Genomic DNA, 20927 nt, shown 5'->3' on the forward strand with positions numbered 1-20927 from the left:
GGTTGCTACTTGATCAAAATACAGAAATCTATCTGCAGCAGAGTGGTCCGACTGTGTTTTAGGTCAGAGTATGTACATTTATTGATTATCATCACATTATGTTACATGAGGTCGAAACCGAGTCTGTATACACCTGTCTAATGAAGCCTAAAGATGGAGGTCGCTCCAGCTAACTTCCTGCTAATCCAGAAACAGACCAAGAGGCAGAGCTTAGAAGAAGCCTAGCCACCTGGCGAACAGCTGCAACGCACCCACCTGTCACTCAAAGAGGCCACACCCCTAATTATACCCCCCTTTAATCCTTAATCTAATGTAAACAGGTGAGTTGTATATAAATTCAGCCCGTACAGTTGTTATGGTCATCCTGGTGTCTCTGTCTTGGATTAATCACTGTTGTTATTTGGCTTTGATCAAGCAAACATTCTATTCTGTTTTGATCTGTTCCATTTCATTCTATTCTCCTTTGATTTGTTCCATTCTGCTTTGATCCATTCCATTCTGCTTTGATCCCATTCCATTCTATTCTCCTTTGATCTGTTTCATTCCGTTCTATTCTCTTTTCTGCAGATTGATTTGATATGATGTGTGTTATCAGGTTGTCTCTGGTGTTTATTGCTATTGTTATGGGGCTTCAGCCAATCAGAATCGAGTATTTAACACAGCTGGGTAATAATCTAATGTAAACAGTTGAGTTGTTTATAAATTCAGTCAGTACAGTTGTCATGAATAGAGAAATGAGCTGTAGCGACCCAAAGTGTTTTAGTACCAGGCTGTAAACATGTTAATTTCTGCTGTAACATTTTACCGTAACATGAGGCTCTTTGGGGACTGACTCACTGCAGGAGACACACTCTAGTGGACAACTGCAATCTTAGGGACTTCTGTGTTGGCTTAATTTCTGACACTGGAGGTTTCTACTCTGAAGCAGGCTGGAAGTGTTTAAGTAAATGCTGTTAAATAAACTTTAATAATTCATATCGTTCAGAGTTTAAACAGATTTTTAGGTCCATAAAGCGTTAAAGATACGACAAGGAAGAACAGGACAACAAGCGAAAATACCACTGAGACTGAGTAGAGGAAACTATAAACACGTTCACACTATGCTCATTAAAATCAGAACACCTCAAGCACTCAAACATCCAGAGTATAAATAACTTCTGCAGAGTTTACAGATGTTTTAATCATGTTTTCAAAATTCAGGATTATCATTTTGGTTGTGTTAACTTCCTGACATGTTAAAAATGTCCAAACATATTTAATGGATATGAAGTATTTGAATAACTAATGACATAAAAATAAGCAACAATACCAATCAAAGCACTGAAGGATCATTTCTACCACAGAGGTCTAAAGAATATGCGTCTATGTCATGTTTGAGACATTTTTTTTACAGCTCTTTAAAACTCTCTGATGTGAATGCAAGAGTGTGTCGGGCTTGATGTTGCAGACTTGCGTATAGAGCACTTTATGTTCGAGGAACAGGGATGCGGAGGAGACACCAGCACACAGGATTAAAAGAGTGACTGCTGTAGAACAAACCGAAGACAGGCTGCTGAAATCTTCTGTCAGACTTCAGAGAGAGAGATTCTGAAACAGTTCCCTGAGTCGAACAAACCGGATTGAGAGAGGATCACTTTGTTTCTGGGTCTTCTCCCTCTCTTTTATAGTTATCTTCTGTTTTAAAGCGTCTCATCCTCTATCCTGCTTCCTTTTCTCTTTCTCCTCTTCTCACCCTCCTCCCGGTCACAGCAGAGATGTCTGACCTGGTTTGAACTTCCCTGAAAAGCGTCAGAGTCGTTTTAAATCCCTGCAGGAGGACTGAGGCAGCACTGAAATGATTCATGTTGTTTAATGTCCTCTCATAGTTTTATTCTTTGGTCTGTAGTTCTGTGTTCCCTTCCTCGTGTATCCTGCAGACAGACGTAACACGTCAGCCTGCTCACCCCTCAGGTCTCTTACACTGATGATTCTGTGGATTTATACGAAGCTGGCTCTCCCGAGGGACTCCACTAAAATGAGTTTTTGGGCTCAGGGTGGAATCTATAGGCTCTATGTGAAGGCATGCATTATATATGAACACTGCACACACTGGCACTGATAAAATACAGGCTGAGAGCTGCTGATGTGGATCTGTGCAGCCTGGACTCAAACTCTGTTCCAATTAAAAGAAAAGTAGATGCCACCTTCCCACGAACAATAGACTCTGCGTGAGCTCCTGTCAGGACTCGGATTGGATTTATCCCACTGACAGGTAGATAAACTTTACGGATGATTTATTATATGAAAAACAGCCTGATAATTCCAGCACTTTTTTCTTAAATGTTTCTATTTTCTTGTATTTGTTTTCATTGTGTAAAATTAAACTAGATAAATAAATAACCTGGCGTTTATCAGAAGTTGCTTTGATGTTTTAGAGTCATAAAGTATATCTTCTTGGTCTTCAAAGCGTTGATTGTGACGTTGAGTACGTTGCACGAAGCTTGTTGTCTTTATGTCTTTTACTCCTCATGTTTCGGATTTAAGAGTTCATCCGAACTTGACTTCATGTTTTTAAAATCAATACACTGAGCTTTATGAAAATGTGATCATTTTATATACAAAGTCTCTTTAAATGCCAAACATGTTACATATTCAAACGCAGATTTTCGTTGAATAAACATTTACCTTGTAAAGTGGCAAAAACTTTGAAATTCAGGTTTGTACTGTAACCTTTTCCCCTGCCTTCATAGCTTGTTGTCTTCACCACATGGATACGGGCATCCGCATCACACGCGCAGGCTTTCAGTTACAAATAAAAAAATCCAGTGAGTGATGATTCAAATTTATTTGAGGGTTTTTTATAGCAAAATAAAACGAAAACTGTCCTTTTTTGGTTCAAGTTAAGCTTAGTGCCTGCGGCCAATTACGGTATGTGCTGTGATCAAGCGGCAACCTCCGGGGGCGAGAATTGAAGCAATTGTGGAAGTGTTAAAAAACTGCAGTTCATGTCCGCTTAAGGCTGGCTCCAGACGTACCGGTAATCACATACACACAAATTCAAAAAGCAGATCTTTCCAGCATAGATAAACATGTTTCCAGCCTGGTACAAAAAACGAATGTAGACTGGATAGCTCATTTCTCTATCGGCACACACTGTATGGGGGGTGAAATTTTTCATAACACGGTAATTTCAAAGCTATTAAGATTACAAGTTTTCCATAATGAGAGGCACAGCTGACTTGATTGACAGGCAGGAACACTGTAGCTGTTGGCTAGGAGGCTCAAAGCCTGCCTCTACTTCAGCATATCGAATATGGTTCCTGCTGACGATTGGCTTCAACACAGCGCTTCAGAAACAGATGGGTGACGTCACGGATACTACGTCTATTATTTATACAGTTTGTTGGCTGTGATCCGTCCTCTGTCCTCTGTGCCATGCACTCCTCTGGACCCTCACCACCTGAGGAGGGCGCAGACAAAGTTAAAAGGCAAAATAAAAATGCAGAAAATGAACAAACTATGCAATTAAAAAATAAACTAGAATATGGCTCCTACACTTTGATTGAAATCGGGGGTATTATAAATCCGTGTAGAGTTGTGAATGTGAGCTCATATATTACTGCTTCAGCTCTATATATTCCTCCTCTGTGTGTCTGCTGGATCAGTATGTCTTTTTAATCTAATGCAGCACATTATGAAGGATGTTTTTGTATTTGTGACGCATGCAGCTGTTCTGCACGGAGTCTTCATGATAATGTCACTTGATATGAACATTTTGTTTGAACTAAAGACTCTGAAATATTCAGTCAGAGGTTTATTTATGTTTTTTTTGTTTTGATTGGTTGTCTGAGGGTCAAAAGTCATTACATGTTGTTATCTCCCCCACTGAGTGAGCTTATTCCAGCTGTGCTCTGAGCTGTAATTGTTGAAGAATCTCTGCAATCCATCTTTTGAAAGCCGCGTTTGGGTGTGTATGTGTGTGTGTCTGTGTGTGTGTGACTGCAGCGTGTCAGAGGGTTGCATCATGAAAATCTGATCACGGTGGTAGAAATATGGTGAAGTGATGTAACTCTGCAGGAAATAACGAGAGCTGGATCTGAATATGTCCACATGATGATCGGGGAGATAAGTGTCTGTTCCTGCTGTCACTCAGCACAGATAATCTCTGTGTCGGTTCCTGTTTCTCTGACAGCTCATCGTCAGCAGGTCGCGTGGCGGCCCGATGGTTCCTGTGAGATATCGCCCTGCAGGCGTCACTGTGAACACTTCCTGTCCACGGCAGACTCCAGAGACTGTACTACCAGAAGAGGAGTTTGTTTTATTAATACAATCACAATGTAGAAAACCAGGCTGTGTGTACACCTCATTCACACACACACACACACACACACACACACACACACACACACACACACACACACACACACACACCTACTCACGCTCACACACACACTCACGCTCACACACACACTCACACTCACACGCACACTTCCTACAGGGACGAATAACAGTCCTGAGTTTATTCATTAATATCATCACAGTTTATTCTCTCTCCTGACGTTATAATGACTGAAACTCATTCTTCATGTCTAACAAATAATTATGTCTTTGAATGAGATGTGTGTTTGTGTGTGTGTGTGTGTGTGTGTGTGTATGTGTGTGTGAGACTGTTTAAGAGTTTGTTGCTGATTGTTTGTGTGTGCATTAAGACTGTTTGTAAGTTTGTGTATGACTGTATTAGTGTGTGTGTGGTGTGTGTGTGTGTGCGTGTGTTTCTCTGTGTGTGTGTGTGTGTGTGTGTGTGTGTGTGTGTGTGTGTGTGTGTGTGTAACCAGCACCAGGCAGCAGAGGGACGGATCATGTTCTGAACAGAAGCCTGACAGGCCCTCCTCCAGAGAAACCAGTGGATTTATACACTCTCACACACACGCACACACACAAGATACTCTAACACACACATGGATGCACACTCTATTAGATACACACACCTACACACACACACACACTGAGGCTGAGCCAGAGCCAGGAAACAGAGAGCTGCATTTGGCAAAGCTTAAGAGCATAATGACGCATGAACGTTATGCATGACACACACACACACACACACACACACACACACACACACACACACTAACACACGAACACACTAAAACACACTATCAGGAGCTCCCTTCTCCTAAAACTCAGTGGGCTAAAATGCTCAGATCAGATTTTGAAGTTTTGGAGGAGTTTTCTCTGCAGTCACAGCAGTGTCACAACAACAGTTAAATTGTGTGCCAAAACAAAAGTGTTCGTATGAAGATAGCTCAATAAATAAATACATGAATAAATAAATATACAATACAGATACATAAAGAAGAATATCTGACTGTAACGTTTCATTTTCAGTTGTCACAGGATTTGTTGTGCAGATTTTATACAAGACAGGATAAAGTCTGAGATAAATCTGCCTTAACATAAAAAGAGGTTAGAAATGTGACGGGTGAACGGATCAGAGGAGTCAGACAGCTGGTGTGAGCAGCAGCTCACTTTCGTCTCTGCGCCAAATATCTCAAGGATAAGATGCTCGCCCTTTTTTTTAATCACAAGCCACGCCTACTTATCTACCAAAATAGATACTAAATTAAACTATATTTGTGTCAACAGCTGTAGAAGATATCCCAAGGATGAAATATCAAGTATGGTAACTCTTCCCATATTGCATTTCAAGTTAAAAGCCGAGTCTGTTTTTTCAGTGGAGAGACTCCAATTATTTTGACACAAGGCTTTTATTCTGAACTTTGTGCAGGATTTTTATTTGGAAAATTAAATAACTAACAAAAATCTTAGCTTGAGTCTCTGCAGAGCATTCATCACATCAGCTGCAGGTAAGCTGTGTTCATATTTAATACCTACATGTTACAGGTTATGTTTCTTCTTGTGCAATCTCCCTCTTGTTCTCCATCTCGCTCTCTTCCCCTCTCTCTCTGACGTCTGTGTGTGGAAAACATGAAATAAGATCATTTTCTGAGAAGACCAACCTCCCAAATAACCTGTGTAACACCAATAAGAAAACAAAGGTATGGAAAACACACAGTCTTAAAACACATTACCTAGTCCTTCAGGTTGCGGCAATATCTCTCTCTCTCTCTCTCTCTCTCTCTCTCTCTCTCTCTCTCTCTCTCTCTCTCTCTCTCTCTCTCTCTCTCTCTATCTATCTATCTATCTCTCGCTCTGCACAGCTGTTTTTAATGTAATTGTTGATGTTTTAAGATCTTCACCCCTGAAACCGGCCCTGCAGGTACAGCAAACAGTCTGTTCAGTGAAGAGTGATACATGTTTATTCTATTTACATTCATTCTTTATTTACAGTACACACACCTCCTCACCTGATCCTGTAAGGAACTGATCCTGATGGCATTATATTACATTTCAATGATGGACCCGCCTTGATTTGAGTTAGGCTTATGATAAAAGAGCGGGCTGACCGGAGCAGACGACATGATATCTGTGTTAAACATTGTGACACCAGCACACGCCATTTATAGCAGCCTCTCCTAGGAAAGGTTTTGTGGATGTTCAGGCACCTGAGGGCTATACGTGACCTGATTGTTATTTTGTTGAACTGAGACCTTCTTAAGAAGTCTTGGCACTGAACTGAAAGAGTTATCCTCTTGAATGCTCTCTGTCTACATTTAAGAAGCCCCTGAGCGAGGCCCTTAACCCCGTGTTCCCTCTGCCACAAACTTAACAATAACCGATGAAGATGCTCTGGAGAAACCTTGAATGAGTTTGACAAAGAAGGCTGAGAAGAAAGAGGAAGAACAGATGCAGAGCACAACCCTGCAAGGTCACGTTCACTGCTCAAACTTTATTCGAAGAAGAAGGAGAAAACCGGATGACATTGTGGGAGCAGAAGAAAGGGTCCAAATGAGAGGAGGAGGAGGAGGTTTGTCAATGTGAACAATGTTATGCCCTCATGAAACATGTCTTTTCATTCAATTCCATGAATGAAACCAACTTCTATCTCAACTCTGTTTCAGGTGTCTGATGGATTGAGATTTTCTCATGGAAAGACAACTTAATGGTTTCGCTTTTTTATTATTTTATTAAATATTATCATTTATTAAAATACATTTCTTACTATGACTTGTCATTTTTTTGTGGGGTTCTATTGGTATTTGTTATTGTTTACAAGCTGAGGGTAGTTCTGATTGAAAAGAAACACATGTCTGTGTGATGAAGAGACTCTGACTTCGTCAAGTCTTAAAACTACAAATTTTCAATGTAACGCCAGCTGGCACCCTAAAACAGATGGTCGCACCAAGCAGCAGCCTCCGGTTATGAAACATGAAGCCAATGCATACCCTGCAGTTCCCTTCAGGTCCACTAGAGTGTGTCTCCTGCAGTAAGTCAGTCCCCATAGTGCCCCATGTTAAAATGTTACAGCAGAAAGAAACATGTTTACAGCCTGGTACAAAAACAGTTCGTACAACTGTGTGGGCTAAATTTATACATTTCAAACTAATCTGCGTAAAGGAGTCAGTCCCATGTTCTCTCTGCCTGTTGACACTGTTGTAAAAACTCTCTCTATGGCTCATTTCTCTATTCATGGCAACTGTACGAGCTGAGTTTATATACAACTCACCTATTTACATTAGATTAAGGGTTAAAGGCAGGAAGGATTAGGGGGTATGTACACCTGGTTAGTAGCCGGACACTTGGTTAAATGAATGTCTAAGCTCTGTTTGCTTTTAGTCTCTTCACTCAGACCTGAGTTCTGTGTTTCCGTCACGTTCTCTGTCTCTGAGTCATTAACAGCTCCTTACTCATGCAGTCTCACTCTCACAGACACATTAGCATACACATGGCCACCACAGAGTGGGGCTTAATTGAAAAGCATCTTTTAAGGCTGTTAAGAGGTGGCCTGTTAGCCGCAGAGAGGATAAAGGCTGTTTCATTATTCAGGGCACTTGGCCTTACAAACGGAACACTTGAGTTTGATTCCTCCATCCTCTGATTTGTCTCACGTGTCTCTGCTCTCATGTTCCTCCATCAGACTCCTTCTTGATGCTTTTTGACTTGCACAGGATCTTTCTCCTCAACTTCCGTGGGAGCTGTCGCGTTAACCACGCGTCACTGTTTGGTGAGGATGTTTTCAGTAAGATAAACGAGAAGTTGGAGCTCATAATTGATGTTTAAGAGTACATCTCTATCAGTCTGCCAAAACATACTTTACGCTGCACCATAGTGAAAGAGCTGGACCGCACCGAGGCCACAGAGAATAATTAAACGCTGTTGTCACAGCGCCAGATCCATCAAATCTTCTGCTGGCTGCTGATCATGAAGACTAAATCCATGTGAGGCTGCATGCAGAGTTTACAACTTATAATTATCTACTGAAAACAGTAATATCACATAAGAAACATGTCCTGGATACTTTGTTAAACAAATAAGTGTCCACTACCTTAAAAACAGTCTAGTTGTCATATTACACAGCTTCCTCTCGGTGGAGTACAGCTGTAACCATAAAAGGCGACAACAAGAAAGACAAGATTAAAATACAACTATTCAAAGATAATACCTAGGGCCCCGTTGGCCCAGTTTAGGCACATGCCTCATATATGGAGGCTATAGTCCTCACCACAGACGTTGCTGATTGGACTCCTGGCCTTGACGATTTGCTGCATGTCTTCTCCCACTCTCTGCTCCTAACATTTCCTGTCTCTCTTCAGCTGTCCAATCAATAAAGGCGAAACTGCCTGAAAATATAACTTACAAATAGAGAAAAAATGATAAAATCTCAATTAATAAACACCAAGCAGCAGAATTATTTTAAAAGCATTTAAACATGCTGCCGTTTATGATGTATATGATGGTATTCCAGACGTATATCCATAAACTCATTGAGTTTATCTGCTTTTATCTCAGAGCTCTGACAGGAAATCACATAAACACAGTCCTGACATCATAGGGTGGATCTCAAAGCTCTTAACTTCAGTCTCCTCTGTCCTCTCTCCTCGGCCGAACCGGAAGTAGTTACTGACGCGCCATTTTAACTTGCGTCCCAAAGCTCTTAACACTAGGACCGCAACATTCTAGACCCCTCTCCAGGCGCTGCGGGCCGTCTTTGAGACGGCATGTGTAATTTAATTGTTTGTGCCCAGAAGCACACAACTAATGATTTTTAAAAAATTAATTTACGAGAAATAATAATACTAACAGAACTCAATCTTCTGTACAAACAAAATATCACAGCATAAGGCAGGATTGTTAACCTTTTAAATGGCTCGTGTCAATTGATCAGCTTTTTAGTGCGCTGTTTTTTACAGCTGCTCCACGTCTCCCCTTCCTAAAACACATATTGAAACAGTCATAACTTGTAGTCTATTATATTGTTGGTTATATAAGTCTATGCAATTTAATATAAAGAAAAAAATAAAAAAGAAGATAAAAACCACAATAATGAGGAAACTTTTTTTTTATTGAAGCTCCTCCTCTCTGCAAATATATTTGTTTCCCCGTCATTGGGGAAATTTGAACAACACATACACGCCCAAAGAATACCTCTTTCCTGATCCTCTCTTCATCGTTGTTCTGTCTCTATGTCACTGTATTCTATCTGTCCTATATCTCTCTATAATGTCTCTATCTATCTGTCTGTTTATCTGTGTATGCTATCTATCTGTCTGTATGTCTCCTATCTGTCGCTCTTTGTTGAATTCACGCGCAAATATAAACTCTATCCAATAAAAAAGAGATGCGCGAAAACAATCCCGGAAATGGATCATTTTCAGTTATTTGTATTATAAAACACAGAACCGTCTGAAAGACGGCTCTGGCTGTTCTAGTGTTTACTCTGCTGGAGGAGAGAGGAGAGAGGAGACTGATCGGAGGAGCGATAATCGAGGAGACAAGATTATCGAAAAGACTTTGTGAAAGTCTTTTCTCTGTTATCGAATACCTCTCACTGATTGGACGCTGCAGCGGCTTGGACTTCTCTGAAACTTAACATCAGCTGAGTTTAATAATAGAAAAAAGTCAGACCTTAAAACAGTCACTAAGGGTGCCCTGAAAAAGATCATAAACATACATCGGTTTCTAAATAGTCTGTATGTGATGAGCTGAGATTGAAAAGTGTTTGATGTGAGTTTTAAACACAAAATACTGATCGCAAAATCATAAATTCAATATAACAGAGGATGGATTATGTTATATCTGATTGTTTTTGTCAGATTCACTGTCTAACGAAATAGAGTAATAGTGTAACGAAACAGAATGAATATTAATGATCAGTTATTTCTCCTGTTAGTTTCCCCATTTGTTCTTGTTTTCTTCATGAAGAGAATTAAAGTCTGACAGTAAAAGTACTTTCCCTTAAAGTAATGAATAATTTGATAATGAGGCATTTTAAAAGTAAATCAACCCGTGATGCTTTAGGACAGAATAAACAGAGAGCAGATTCTCTTCATGTGCACTTGTGTGTTAAACAGGTAAACACAGAGACAGAGCTCTGTTACTGTTTGTATTGATCAGAGTTATTACAGTGTGCAGACAAAAACAGCTGTTTAAGCCTTCAACACAAACCAACGTCGCTTCACATGACGCTCCGGAGGAAAGGACGTCTCATTTATCTAAATACAAATCTCCTTGTTTCCTCGCTCCTCTGGTTTCATTTCCTCGCATCTCTGGTGGGCGTGGCTAAGACGCGAGTGAACGACGCAAGAAAACAACGCAAGGATGGACATTAAGAGCTTTGAGATGCACCCATAGTCCTCTGAACACACACACCAGAAAATCCTTTAGACCTCGCTTAACGATTGTGGTCAAGATTTCACCGACACAAGATCTCACAGAAACTCACGTAATCAAATGTGACCACAGGAGACAAACCGACATGAAGAATAAACATCCTTGTCAGCTGGCCGTCCTGGTGTTGTTTTGCAGCGAAAAACAAAAAAGGAGGAAAAGAATCAAGATAATAGAACAGCTTCAATATTCCTCTTGACTTGACTTGGTACAGTTGTGTTTACGTTTGCTGCCTTGCTCATGAGCTGTAGGAGTACACAACATCTGTATGGTGACGCTTCTGTTAGGTTTCAGTTCAGGAAAAACCCCAAGGCAGGCTGAAGCAGGTAAATGTAAAAATAAACCATTTAATGTTCAAAAAACAGAACAGGTAGTGAAGGCAGGGAGCTTGCTGGCCAGAAAAGTTGATCCTGATGGCGATGCAGGGAACACAGGCAAGGATCAGTCGAGGCAGTGAGGCACACCGGAGTACCTGAGCACAAGAAGAACATAGGTAAGAATGGAGAAATTCCTGAGCACAAGAATACACAGCAAACAAAGCTTAATAGTCCACAGAAAGAATCACTAGAGGCCACTACCGAACAAGACGGAATTATCTGGCAGAGTAGTGGAGTGAAGACCAGGGCTGTTTCCGAAATCGCCTACTATACCAGCAGTACGTACTGATATGTCCAAAAATCAGTATGTAGTAAGTAGTATGTGAACAAGAGCAAAATCTGCAGTAAGCCAAAACTCCCCGGATGTCTACTGATTCGGGAAAATATCTCAGTATGCATCGGACCAGTCTGCCTCGCGTACTGTTTCCCACAATGCACAGCGCTCGTTCTGCTTTTTCTTTTTTCTCATTTTTTGACGGGAGGAAATCCGTTTTTGGGTGCTGTGAAAGTTATCAAATTCCATATAAACCACTTCCTAACTTTTTAAATCATAAATGATGCTAAATATGCATTTTATTTATCGGCTTCGCCGTTGTTTACTTCCGCTTTCCGAAACCGGAAATCCAGCGAAGTCTGGCTCAGCATGCTGCATGACAGATCGGACAGAACAGTCATACTACATACTAAATTCAAACGCAGTATGTAGTAGGCAATACCTACTGCCTACTACATTAGTAAGTAGTATGTAGCAGGCCGTTTCGGAAACAGCCCAGGCTTTTATGGACAGGATGATTAGTCAAGTGGAGCCAGGTGTGTCTCGTCTGCTGCTGAAGAAGCCAGCCACATACCTGCAGGAGAAGGAAAAACAGAAAGGGGAGGGGGAGAAGGAGAACAAAAGCAAAACTCCTACAACAAAACCAAAACCAACAGAATCATCCCAGCTTCTAGGTCTGTTCCTCTCATTGGTTACCACATGCAGTCTGTCAGAGGCAGAGTGACCTGCTTCATAAACATCAAACATGGCTCGTATCTGAGGATTATCCGGACCAATAATTGGTTAAGACACACCTTGTATCAGGCCACGCCCCCTGATCATCAGGCATATCATGCCCTAAAACTGATCTTAATCCGTTATGTGTCAAGCTTAATGAACTTTGAGTTTAAAGAAACTAAAGGGCTGTGGGGAATAAGTTTTATTTCTCTGTCTTACATTTCATGAGATGCAAAGAAGGGAAAGGTTTCCTTTGTGCAGTTTTTACCTGATAACTGAACAGATCAAATCTGCTCCCTGCTCATCATGTTTTTATATTCTACAGGTTTTAATTTGAAAGTTTCTCCTGACAAACTTTTATAATTTTAAATAAAAAAAACCTTTGAGACTCTCCTTAAAAAACAAGCTAAACCAGATGATACTAAACTCAATTTAAAAACCAACTAAAAAAGGAAATATAAAAACACACGTTCCATCACTTCACCTCATATCGCCTTCAGCTGTGGCACTTCAATGACAGATTTAACTTTGTGTTTTATTCTACAGGACACGCTCAGACACAGCAGAAAGATTTGTTCATCAACACCAAAATAACTATGTGCAGAGTAACAGCATGCAGAGCTCTGTGATGTTTTCTCTTCATCCGAGTGACAAAATAAATGTTCTTTATTTGAGTTTGAGGAGGACAGCAGGTGATTTCTAAGTGATGGAGCCGAACAGATTCCTCTGTGTGTGTGTGTGTGTGTGTGTGTGTGTGTGTGTGTGTGTGTGTGTGTGTGTGTGTGTGTGTGTGTGTGTGTGTATGTTTGTGTGTGTGCAGCAAAGAGCAGGAGGTTAAAACAGGGAGTGGTTCTGAGCATCTGGGTTTCATGAACACAGGATTTAAAATCTGTGTGAGACAATACGACATGAATCATAGATGTGGATTTCAGCTCTGTGGAATCATCAGAGTGAGACATGATGCTCATGGACAATCCAGGAAGTTTATATTCATGATGTTTACTTATTTTCTGAACTCCTGGTTCATAAAACAGCAGTTGAAGATGAATTAATATCAAGTCAAGTTAAATGCTGGAGCTGATATCTCTAAAATAAAATAATAATGGTTTGAAATAACGGGAGTAGGGTGTTGTGTTGGGTTAGTTGATGACATGTGAAGCTGCTGTGTTCTTAATCATCTACAGAGGTCTGGATGTGCGTGCAGGGAGGCCGGCCTGTACCAGGATCTTCACGCTCTGACAGGTCAGCTCTGACCATCCTGATGTTAAAGAGGACAAATCAGCATGACCGAGTGATCCAGGCCACGTGAACCTTAAAGGTCAGTTAGTCATCAATCATGACACCCAGATTGTGGGAAGTCATACAGCACATGAATCATGAATCTGGACCTGACCTGCTGTTACACTCTCAGAAGTGGTGATGTCATGTCCCTCTTGGGAAATGGCTGATCGTGGTGGTTGTTTCGTCACTTCAGACCAACACAAAACAATCTACAATGAAACCGTTTCAAGGACAAAGTGATGGTCACTGGTATTCAAGAATTTAATGTGAATCAGTTTCAGATTTCAGAAATCTCCTCCCCTCAAGACTAACCGTGACCCAGATGACTCATCTCAGATGTGTTGGGTGGTCGCAGTGAAAGCCTGTACGCTCATGATCCCCAGAGGTTCATCCTGCGAACTTCTGCTCCCTGGCGTTCCCCATGGAGTCAACGTGAGGCAAAAACTTTAACATGTAAACAGCTTTGACGTGGATTACTCACAGTGCGGATAGGTCACATGGTCAGGTGGAATATTTGAGACATGAGGAGACACTAAACGTATCCTCTTCATCCTGCAGGTTTGAAGCTTAAAGGTCTTTATTGTTTCAGAGATCAGTGGGGAACACTTTCACACAGACAGATTATCAGCACCGTTATTTTGGGCTGGGAGCGCCCACAACCTCAATTTCAGAACGCTTCAGGTGTCACTTCAGCTTCCCTAAGAAGTGAAGTTATTTTCATCAAGAAACTGTAAAAACTATTGAAAGAAATTGTATCAGAGTATTAGCAGCAGCTCTAAACTCAGAAATTGTACCTCGAAAAAAAAAAAAAATACCTTTTCTCCGATTGGACCTCTGCCCTTCCTGTTGAAAAAGTTGATGCTGGAAGTCCCACCCATTTTTGATTCTGATTCATCAGTGATCAAGAAGTAACGTTGATGAGCGCGGCAGTGTTCTAAAAAGTTGAACTTGTTTCAACCGAGAGCACGGAGACAAAAATCAGCTGACGTTGAGGACGCTGAGTGCTAAAACCCTGACTCACATTGAGTTTGAATTGAAAACTGACAGCTGCCAGCGCAAAAAAACAGCGGCAGTGGACACGCCATCTTAGCCAATACAGACTTCACAGTGTTCCCCATTTTGCTGATGATTTTTTTTTTTTCCCTTTCTTTTGTAATATGCGATTTATGTCCAGGCTGCTTCCAAACACAAAGATAGAGTTGTGTGTTTACACATATTTTATAGGATCTTAGGATTTAGCTTGGTTCATAATCAAATACAAATGAACTCATACCACAGATAAAGTGGATTTAAATTCAAATGGGGCTTTTACAAATGAGTGCATGAATGATGATGACCTGATCTGCATCACAATACAAAGAAATGTAAACTTTGTATTCAGGTGTCAGTTTATCTTATGGCATGCTAGCTTCATGAACCAAGTTTAGACCAAATCAGGAGCCTGTATATGCTGAATTATATGAAGATGAGAATTTATTGTGGTCTAAAAGAGACAAAATACATGCTTATTTGATGTTAAGGCACTTCTAATCTTCTCCAATGCTGTTTTCAACACATGCTAATTTTCTCTCTGTGTTTATCCACAGAGCAAAAAGCCTTATGCATAAAACATACTGATCTCAGAGGCTCTAATGTGTCAGTCTGAAGCCTGTGGTTTGTTTAAAATGCTTGTAGGAATATTTTCATAGAGATCAAATCAAAATTACAACCAGCAAAAACAAATAAGTGCAACACATGGTCACCATTATTCTCAGCTGAAATCACGTCTCAGAGCTCGGAAGCTGTCAGAGGAGCAGGTTCGTGTCTGCAGGGTTTCTGCTTTTACAGCTGTCACTGTGTCAATCAAAAAACCTCAGACTCTTCCTTTACTGGAGATCCTGACCTCTCTGTGCGTCACTGTAAATGACTGACAGTCCACTGCCCTGAGCACACGCCTGTGCATATCTCTGCAGCTCCACACACTGTAAGCTTACCCACCACACATTTCAGAGTGGAGCTTTAAGGAGTAGATGTAGAGATGTTCCGGTTGATATCTCTGTGAAAAACCTCATATAGGAAGAAAGGATGTAGTGGCAAAAGCCCAACGCCCCCCAGCTGCCGGTACATTTCCCAATAGGAGACGATGCAAAGAAAGCAAACAATGCAGAGTAAAATAGAAAATTGCTGCAAAAACTATATCACAATCCAAGCTCTGCAGACTTCTAGGGGGCACTCACTGCAACTATTAATGCCAATGCAGCAGTGTCTCTTTTAGGACCATGTCTCACTGTCTACTGTGCAAGAAAACAACTTTATAACAAGTGCATTAACTGCACACTGTTTGAATTAAGATTCTGACGGACAGATAGCCTGCTACTAAGTGCTGCTTTAGAACAGTGTTTCTCAACTGGTGGGATTCGTTTTGAGTGGGTTGCGGGCCTTCGACTGTGGCCCCCAAACTGTTATTTCTTCACTCTGTGTTTTGGTTGGGTCACCACGTGTTTACCGGGACTTGTCTCCATGTCAACGATACGCAGATAGGCTGTTACTGGGTCACATAGAGTCCACTGCTGCGAGTGCAATTTTTAACTTCCACTTTCGTTATTGGAGCAGTTCGCATATTGGCACTTTGCCAGCTGTAGGACCCTAGAATGCACGAAAACGGTGTGTTGCACATTCGCTGCTCAAAGAAAAGTGGACGGTGAAACTTTTGAATTCACTCACCCTCCAACCACCACAAGACCCGTGTGCTTAATATGCCAGGAGACTATAGCTGTGCTGAAGATTTCCAATTTGAAACGGCATTATAAGATAAAGCATAGGAATTTTGAAGAGACGTTTCCTCAAAATTCAGAGGTAAGAACTACAAAATAAATGCACTGAAATCATCACATCAAGCTGCAAGCAGGACTCTTGACTCATCTATGACACAAAAACACACAAAAACATTTACAGTTGTGCTCATAAGTTACATATCCTGGCAGAATTTATGATTTCTTGGTTAGTTTTTGTTGTCATTATGATATGAAAAGAGTAAACACAGTTGTTTGATAATAATTTGCTTCACCTAACCGCTTACCATGAATGAAAAAAAGTTTTTCTCCTATCTTTCATATTCTATGAAAAATGGCCAAAAAAATCACAAATTCTGTCAGGGTATGTAAACTTTTGAGCACAACTGTAGTTAATATATTTGTTGTTATTTTGAACATAAAGGACTTTTTTTTTTTAATGTTACAGTATTATTGCATTATGGTCTGACCGACCTCATTATCACTAGAAACGCTGCAACGGTCTGAGGAACCGTCTCGGATTTTGTAATGTAAATAATATTCTGTGTATAACAAATACAAGCCTGTCACTCTATGAGTTTTCCTAAAAATATGTATTGTTTGCCCCTGTATGAAGCTTTTATGGTTCTCTAATGAAACAAACAGGATATCAGAGGGTTTATACTTTTTTCCATCTACCGCTGTTGCAGTGGATCAGAGGGCTGCGCAAATATGATTCATAATGATACATTTCGCAGGGTTCATTTCCCGCAGCTATTGTGTTGTAGTTTTTTACCATTATCTATTGTTTCTTTGTAGGCTAGTATATGTGTTTATTCTATATTCATGTGGGAATTAGCTAAAAAAAAAAGAGAGGCAGACACCGATATACTGTAGGTCAGACAGACAGACAAAGACGGACAGGCTGACACGGGCGGAGGCACAGACGAAAGAAAAAGTTTTTGCCAGTTGACTTATTTGGTGCTTCAACCCAAGGTAGGCATGATCAATAATTATGTTTTGGTTTTATTTTGTTTCATATGTTATTGTGTGTAGGATAAAGTATTGACGACACTATAGTTAGCCTGCACCAGGCTTACTTTGGCGCAGCTGTTTGACCAACTGTGAATATGGTCTACAAACGAGCAGCGGCTAGTTTGTCTTGATGATGTAAATAGTCAGCTATAGACTGCAAATAGTAAATCAACAATGAATACAATCAATAATTTACTTTAATAAAATATCTCACGCCATGAAGCCTTACTGAACTCTGAGCGAGCTTAGACTAATCAAAACCCTTACCCTAATCCTAACCCTAATCCTAACTCATGGTTCTGGTTCTGTTTGCTTGACTTGGTTCTGGTTCTGTTTGCTTGAGTTTGGTTCTGGTTCTGGTTCTGTTTGCTTGAGTTTGGTTCTGGTTCGGTTTGCTTGAGTTCGGTTCTGGTTCGGTTCTGGTACGGTTCTGGTTCGGTTCTGGTTCAGTTCATGTTCGGCTCTGGATCAATTCTGGTTCGGTTCTGCTTCGGTTCTGCTTCGGTTCTGAGATAAAGCAGGCTACCGATCAAGATCATTTAGTCTCCTCTGCCTCCAGGTTTTTTACTCATCAGTGGTCGTTGATGGTATTCCGTGAAATAGTGGCCTGCCTACATTCTTTGGAACAAACACGTGTTGTGGAAAAAAGAAGCAACATTTTCCAAAGATCTCACTTTTGTTGACCACGTGGCCTAATGGACAAGGCGTCTGACTTCGGATCAGAAGATTGAGGGTTCGAGTCCCTTCGTGGTTGAAGCGTCAGCTTAAAATCAGGCCTACATCATTGGACTTTTTCATATACTTTGTTCCTTGAAATATAAAAAGGGGTAAAGCTGGTTGATACATCAGCCTGACATTGGCCGGTTAGCTCAGATGGTTAGAGCGTGGTGCTAATAACGCCAAGGTCATGGGTTCAATCCCCATACTGGCCAGGAATCAGCAAAAGTTTCAACTACTTCTTTCTGAGATAAAGATGGCTGCCGATTGAGATCCTATAATCTCCTCTGCCTCCAGGTTTTTAACTCATCAGTGGTTGTTGATGGTATTCCGTGAAACTGTGGCCTGCCAACATTCTTTGGAACAAACACGAGTTGTGGGAAAAAACGCAACATTTTCCAAAGAGCTAACTTTTGTTGACCACGTGGCCTAATGGACAAGGCGTCTGACTTCGGATCAGAAGATTGAGGGTTCGAGTCCCTTCGTGGTTGAAGTGTCAGCTTGAAATCATGCCTACATCATTGGACTTTTTCATATACTTTGTTCCTTGAAATATAAAAAGGGGCAAAGCTGGTTGATACATCAGCCTGACATTGGCCGGTTAGCTCAGATGGTTAAAGCGTGGTGCTAATAACGCCAAGGTCATGGGTTCAATCCCCATACTGGCCAGGAATCAACAAAAGTTTCAACTACTTCTTTCTGAGATAAAGATGGCTGCCGATCGAGATCCTATAATCTCCTCTGCCTCCAGGTTTTTTACTCATCAGTGGTTGTTGATGGTATTCCGTGAAACTGTGGCCTGCCTACATTCTTTGGAACAAACACGAGTTGTGGAAAAAAACGCAACATTTTCCAAAAGCTAACTTTTGTTGACCACGTGGCCTAATGGACAAGGCGTCTGACTTCGGATCAGAAGATTGAGGGTTCGAGTCCCTTCGTGGTTGAAGTGTCAGCTTAAAATCAGGCCTACATCATTGGAGTTTTTCATATACTTTGTTCCTTGAAATATAAAATGGTCCAAAGCTGGTTGATACATCAGCCTGACATTGGCCGGTTAGCTCAGATGGTTAGAGCGTGGTGCTAATAACGCCAAGGTCATGGGTTCAATCCCCATACTGGCCAGGAATCAACAAAAGTTTCAACTACTTCTTTCTGAGATAAAGATGGCTGCCGATCGAGATCCTATAATCTCCTCTGCCTCCAGGTTTTTTACTCATCAGTGGTTGTTAATGGTATTCCGTGAAACTGTGGCCTGCCTACATCCTTTGGAACAAACACGAGTTGTGGAAAAAAACGCAACATTTTCCAAAGAGCTAACTTTTGTTGACCACGTGGCCTAATGGACAAGGCGTCTGACTTCGGATCAGAAGATTGAGGGTTCGAGTCCCTTCGTGGTTGAAGCGTCAGCTTAAAATCAGGCCTACATCATTGGACTTTTTCATATACTTTGTTCCTTGAAATATAAAAAGGGGCAAAGCTGGTTGATACATCAGCCTGACATTGGCCGGTTAGCTCAGATGGTTAGAGCGTGGTGCTAATAACGCCAAGGTCATGGGTTCAATCCCCATACTGGCCAGGAATCAGCAAAAGTTTCAACTACTTCTTTCTGAGATAAAGATGGCTGCCGATCGAGATCCTATAATCTCCTCTGCCTCCAGGTTTTTAACTCATCAGTGGTTGTTGATGGTATTCCGTGAAACTGTGGCCTGCCTACATTCTTTGGAACAAACACGAGTTGTGGGAAAAAACGCAACATTTTCCAAAGAGCTAACTTTTGTTGACCACGTGGCCTAATGGACAAGGCGTCTGACTTCGGATCAGAAGATTGAGGGTTCGAGTCCCTTCGTGGTTGAAGTGTCAGCTTAAAATCAGGCCTACATCATTGGAGTTTTTCATATACTTTGTTCCTTGAAATATAAAATGGTCCAAAGCTGGTTGATACATCAGCCTGACATTGGCCGGTTAGCTCAGATGGTTAGAGCGTGGTGCTAATAACGCCAAGGTCATGGGTTCAATCCCCATACTGGCCAGGAATCAACAAAAGTTTCAACTACTTCTTTCTGAGATAAAGATGGCTGCCGATCGACATCCTATAATCTCCTCTGCCTCCAGGTTTTTTACTCATCAGTGGTTGTTAATGGTATTCCGTGAAACTGTGCCCTGCCTACATTCTTTGGAACAAACATCAGTTGTGGAAAAAAACGCAACATTTTCCAAAAGCTAACTTTTGTTGACCACGTGGCCTGATGGACAAGGCGTCTGACTTCGGATCAGAAGATTGAGGGTTCGAGTCCCTTCGTGGTTGAAGTGTCAGCTTGAAATCATGCCTACATCATTGGACTTTTTCATATACTTTGTTCCTTGAAATATAAAAAGGGGCAAAGCTGGTTGATACATCAGCCTGACATTGGCCGGTTAGCTCAGATGGTTAGACCGTGGTGCTTATAACGCCAAGGTCATGGGTTCAATCCCCATACTGGCCAGGAATCAACAAAAGTTTCAACTACTTCTTTCTGAGATAAAGATGGCTGCCGATCGAGATCCTATAATCTCCTCTGCCTCCAGGTTTTTTACTCATCAGTGGTTGTTGATGGTATTCCGTGAAACTGTGGCCTGCCTACATTCTTTGGAACAAACACGTGTTGTGGAAAAAAAAAGCAACATTTTCCAAAGAGCTAACTTTTGTTGACCACGTGGCCTAATGGACAAGGCGTCTGACTTCGGATCAGAAGATTGAGGGTTCGAGTCCCTTCGTGGTTGAAGTGTCAGCTTGAAATCAGGCCTACATCATTGGACTTTTTCATATACTTTGTTCCTTGAAATATAAAAAGGGGCAAAGCTGGTTGATACATCAGCCTGACATTGGCCGGTTAGCTCAGATGGTTAGAGCGTGGTGCTAATAACGCCAAGGTCATGGGTTCAATCCCCATACTGGCCAGGAATCAACAAAAGTTTCAACAACTTCTTTCTGAGATAAAGATGGCTGCCGATCGAGATCCTATAATCTCC

The 20927-nt window shown here is 41.2% G+C and overlaps 2 long non-coding RNA genes and 14 other non-coding genes across 16 annotated transcripts; 15 read left to right on the top strand and 1 right to left on the bottom strand.

Annotated features, from left to right (window-relative positions):
- The first annotated feature begins 5357 nt into the window (after positions 1-5357).
- Positions 5358-7094, top strand: LOC117818064. Its single transcript, XR_004632292.1, has 4 exons — positions 5358-5846; positions 5978-6038; positions 6659-6907; positions 7002-7094. It is a non-coding gene; the product is annotated as an uncharacterized LOC117818064 (long non-coding RNA).
- Positions 7095-11094: 4000 nt separating this feature from the next.
- Positions 11095-11455, bottom strand: LOC117818069. Its single transcript, XR_004632293.1, has 2 exons — positions 11346-11455; positions 11095-11239 (listed from the first exon to the last, which is right to left on the bottom strand). It is a non-coding gene; the product is annotated as an uncharacterized LOC117818069 (long non-coding RNA).
- A 6427-nt stretch (positions 11456-17882) lies between these two features.
- Positions 17883-17955, top strand: trnar-ucg. Its single transcript has one exon. It is a non-coding gene; the product is annotated as a tRNA-Arg (tRNA).
- Positions 17956-18059: 104 nt separating this feature from the next.
- Positions 18060-18133, top strand: trnai-aau. The gene has a single exon. It is a non-coding gene; the product is annotated as a tRNA-Ile (tRNA).
- A 203-nt stretch (positions 18134-18336) lies between these two features.
- Positions 18337-18409, top strand: trnar-ucg. The gene has a single exon. It is a non-coding gene; the product is annotated as a tRNA-Arg (tRNA).
- A 104-nt stretch (positions 18410-18513) lies between these two features.
- Positions 18514-18587, top strand: trnai-aau. The gene has a single exon. It is a non-coding gene; the product is annotated as a tRNA-Ile (tRNA).
- Positions 18588-18789: 202 nt separating this feature from the next.
- trnar-ucg lies at positions 18790-18862 on the top strand. Its single transcript has one exon. It is a non-coding gene; the product is annotated as a tRNA-Arg (tRNA).
- A 104-nt stretch (positions 18863-18966) lies between these two features.
- Positions 18967-19040, top strand: trnai-aau. Its single transcript has one exon. It is a non-coding gene; the product is annotated as a tRNA-Ile (tRNA).
- Positions 19041-19243: 203 nt separating this feature from the next.
- trnar-ucg lies at positions 19244-19316 on the top strand. Its single transcript has one exon. It is a non-coding gene; the product is annotated as a tRNA-Arg (tRNA).
- Positions 19317-19420: 104 nt separating this feature from the next.
- On the top strand, positions 19421-19494 carry trnai-aau. Its single transcript has one exon. It is a non-coding gene; the product is annotated as a tRNA-Ile (tRNA).
- Positions 19495-19697: 203 nt separating this feature from the next.
- Positions 19698-19770, top strand: trnar-ucg. Its single transcript has one exon. It is a non-coding gene; the product is annotated as a tRNA-Arg (tRNA).
- A 104-nt stretch (positions 19771-19874) lies between these two features.
- Positions 19875-19948, top strand: trnai-aau. The gene has a single exon. It is a non-coding gene; the product is annotated as a tRNA-Ile (tRNA).
- A 202-nt stretch (positions 19949-20150) lies between these two features.
- On the top strand, positions 20151-20223 carry trnar-ucg. Its single transcript has one exon. It is a non-coding gene; the product is annotated as a tRNA-Arg (tRNA).
- A 104-nt stretch (positions 20224-20327) lies between these two features.
- Positions 20328-20401, top strand: trnai-uau. The gene has a single exon. It is a non-coding gene; the product is annotated as a tRNA-Ile (tRNA).
- A 204-nt stretch (positions 20402-20605) lies between these two features.
- trnar-ucg lies at positions 20606-20678 on the top strand. The gene has a single exon. It is a non-coding gene; the product is annotated as a tRNA-Arg (tRNA).
- Positions 20679-20782: 104 nt separating this feature from the next.
- Positions 20783-20856, top strand: trnai-aau. Its single transcript has one exon. It is a non-coding gene; the product is annotated as a tRNA-Ile (tRNA).
- The last annotated feature ends 71 nt before the right edge of the window (positions 20857-20927 follow it).

This window comes from Notolabrus celidotus, chromosome 1, assembly GCF_009762535.1.
Source record: "Notolabrus celidotus isolate fNotCel1 chromosome 1, fNotCel1.pri, whole genome shotgun sequence".
Classification (NCBI taxonomy): Eukaryota; Metazoa; Chordata; class Actinopteri; order Labriformes; family Labridae; genus Notolabrus; species Notolabrus celidotus.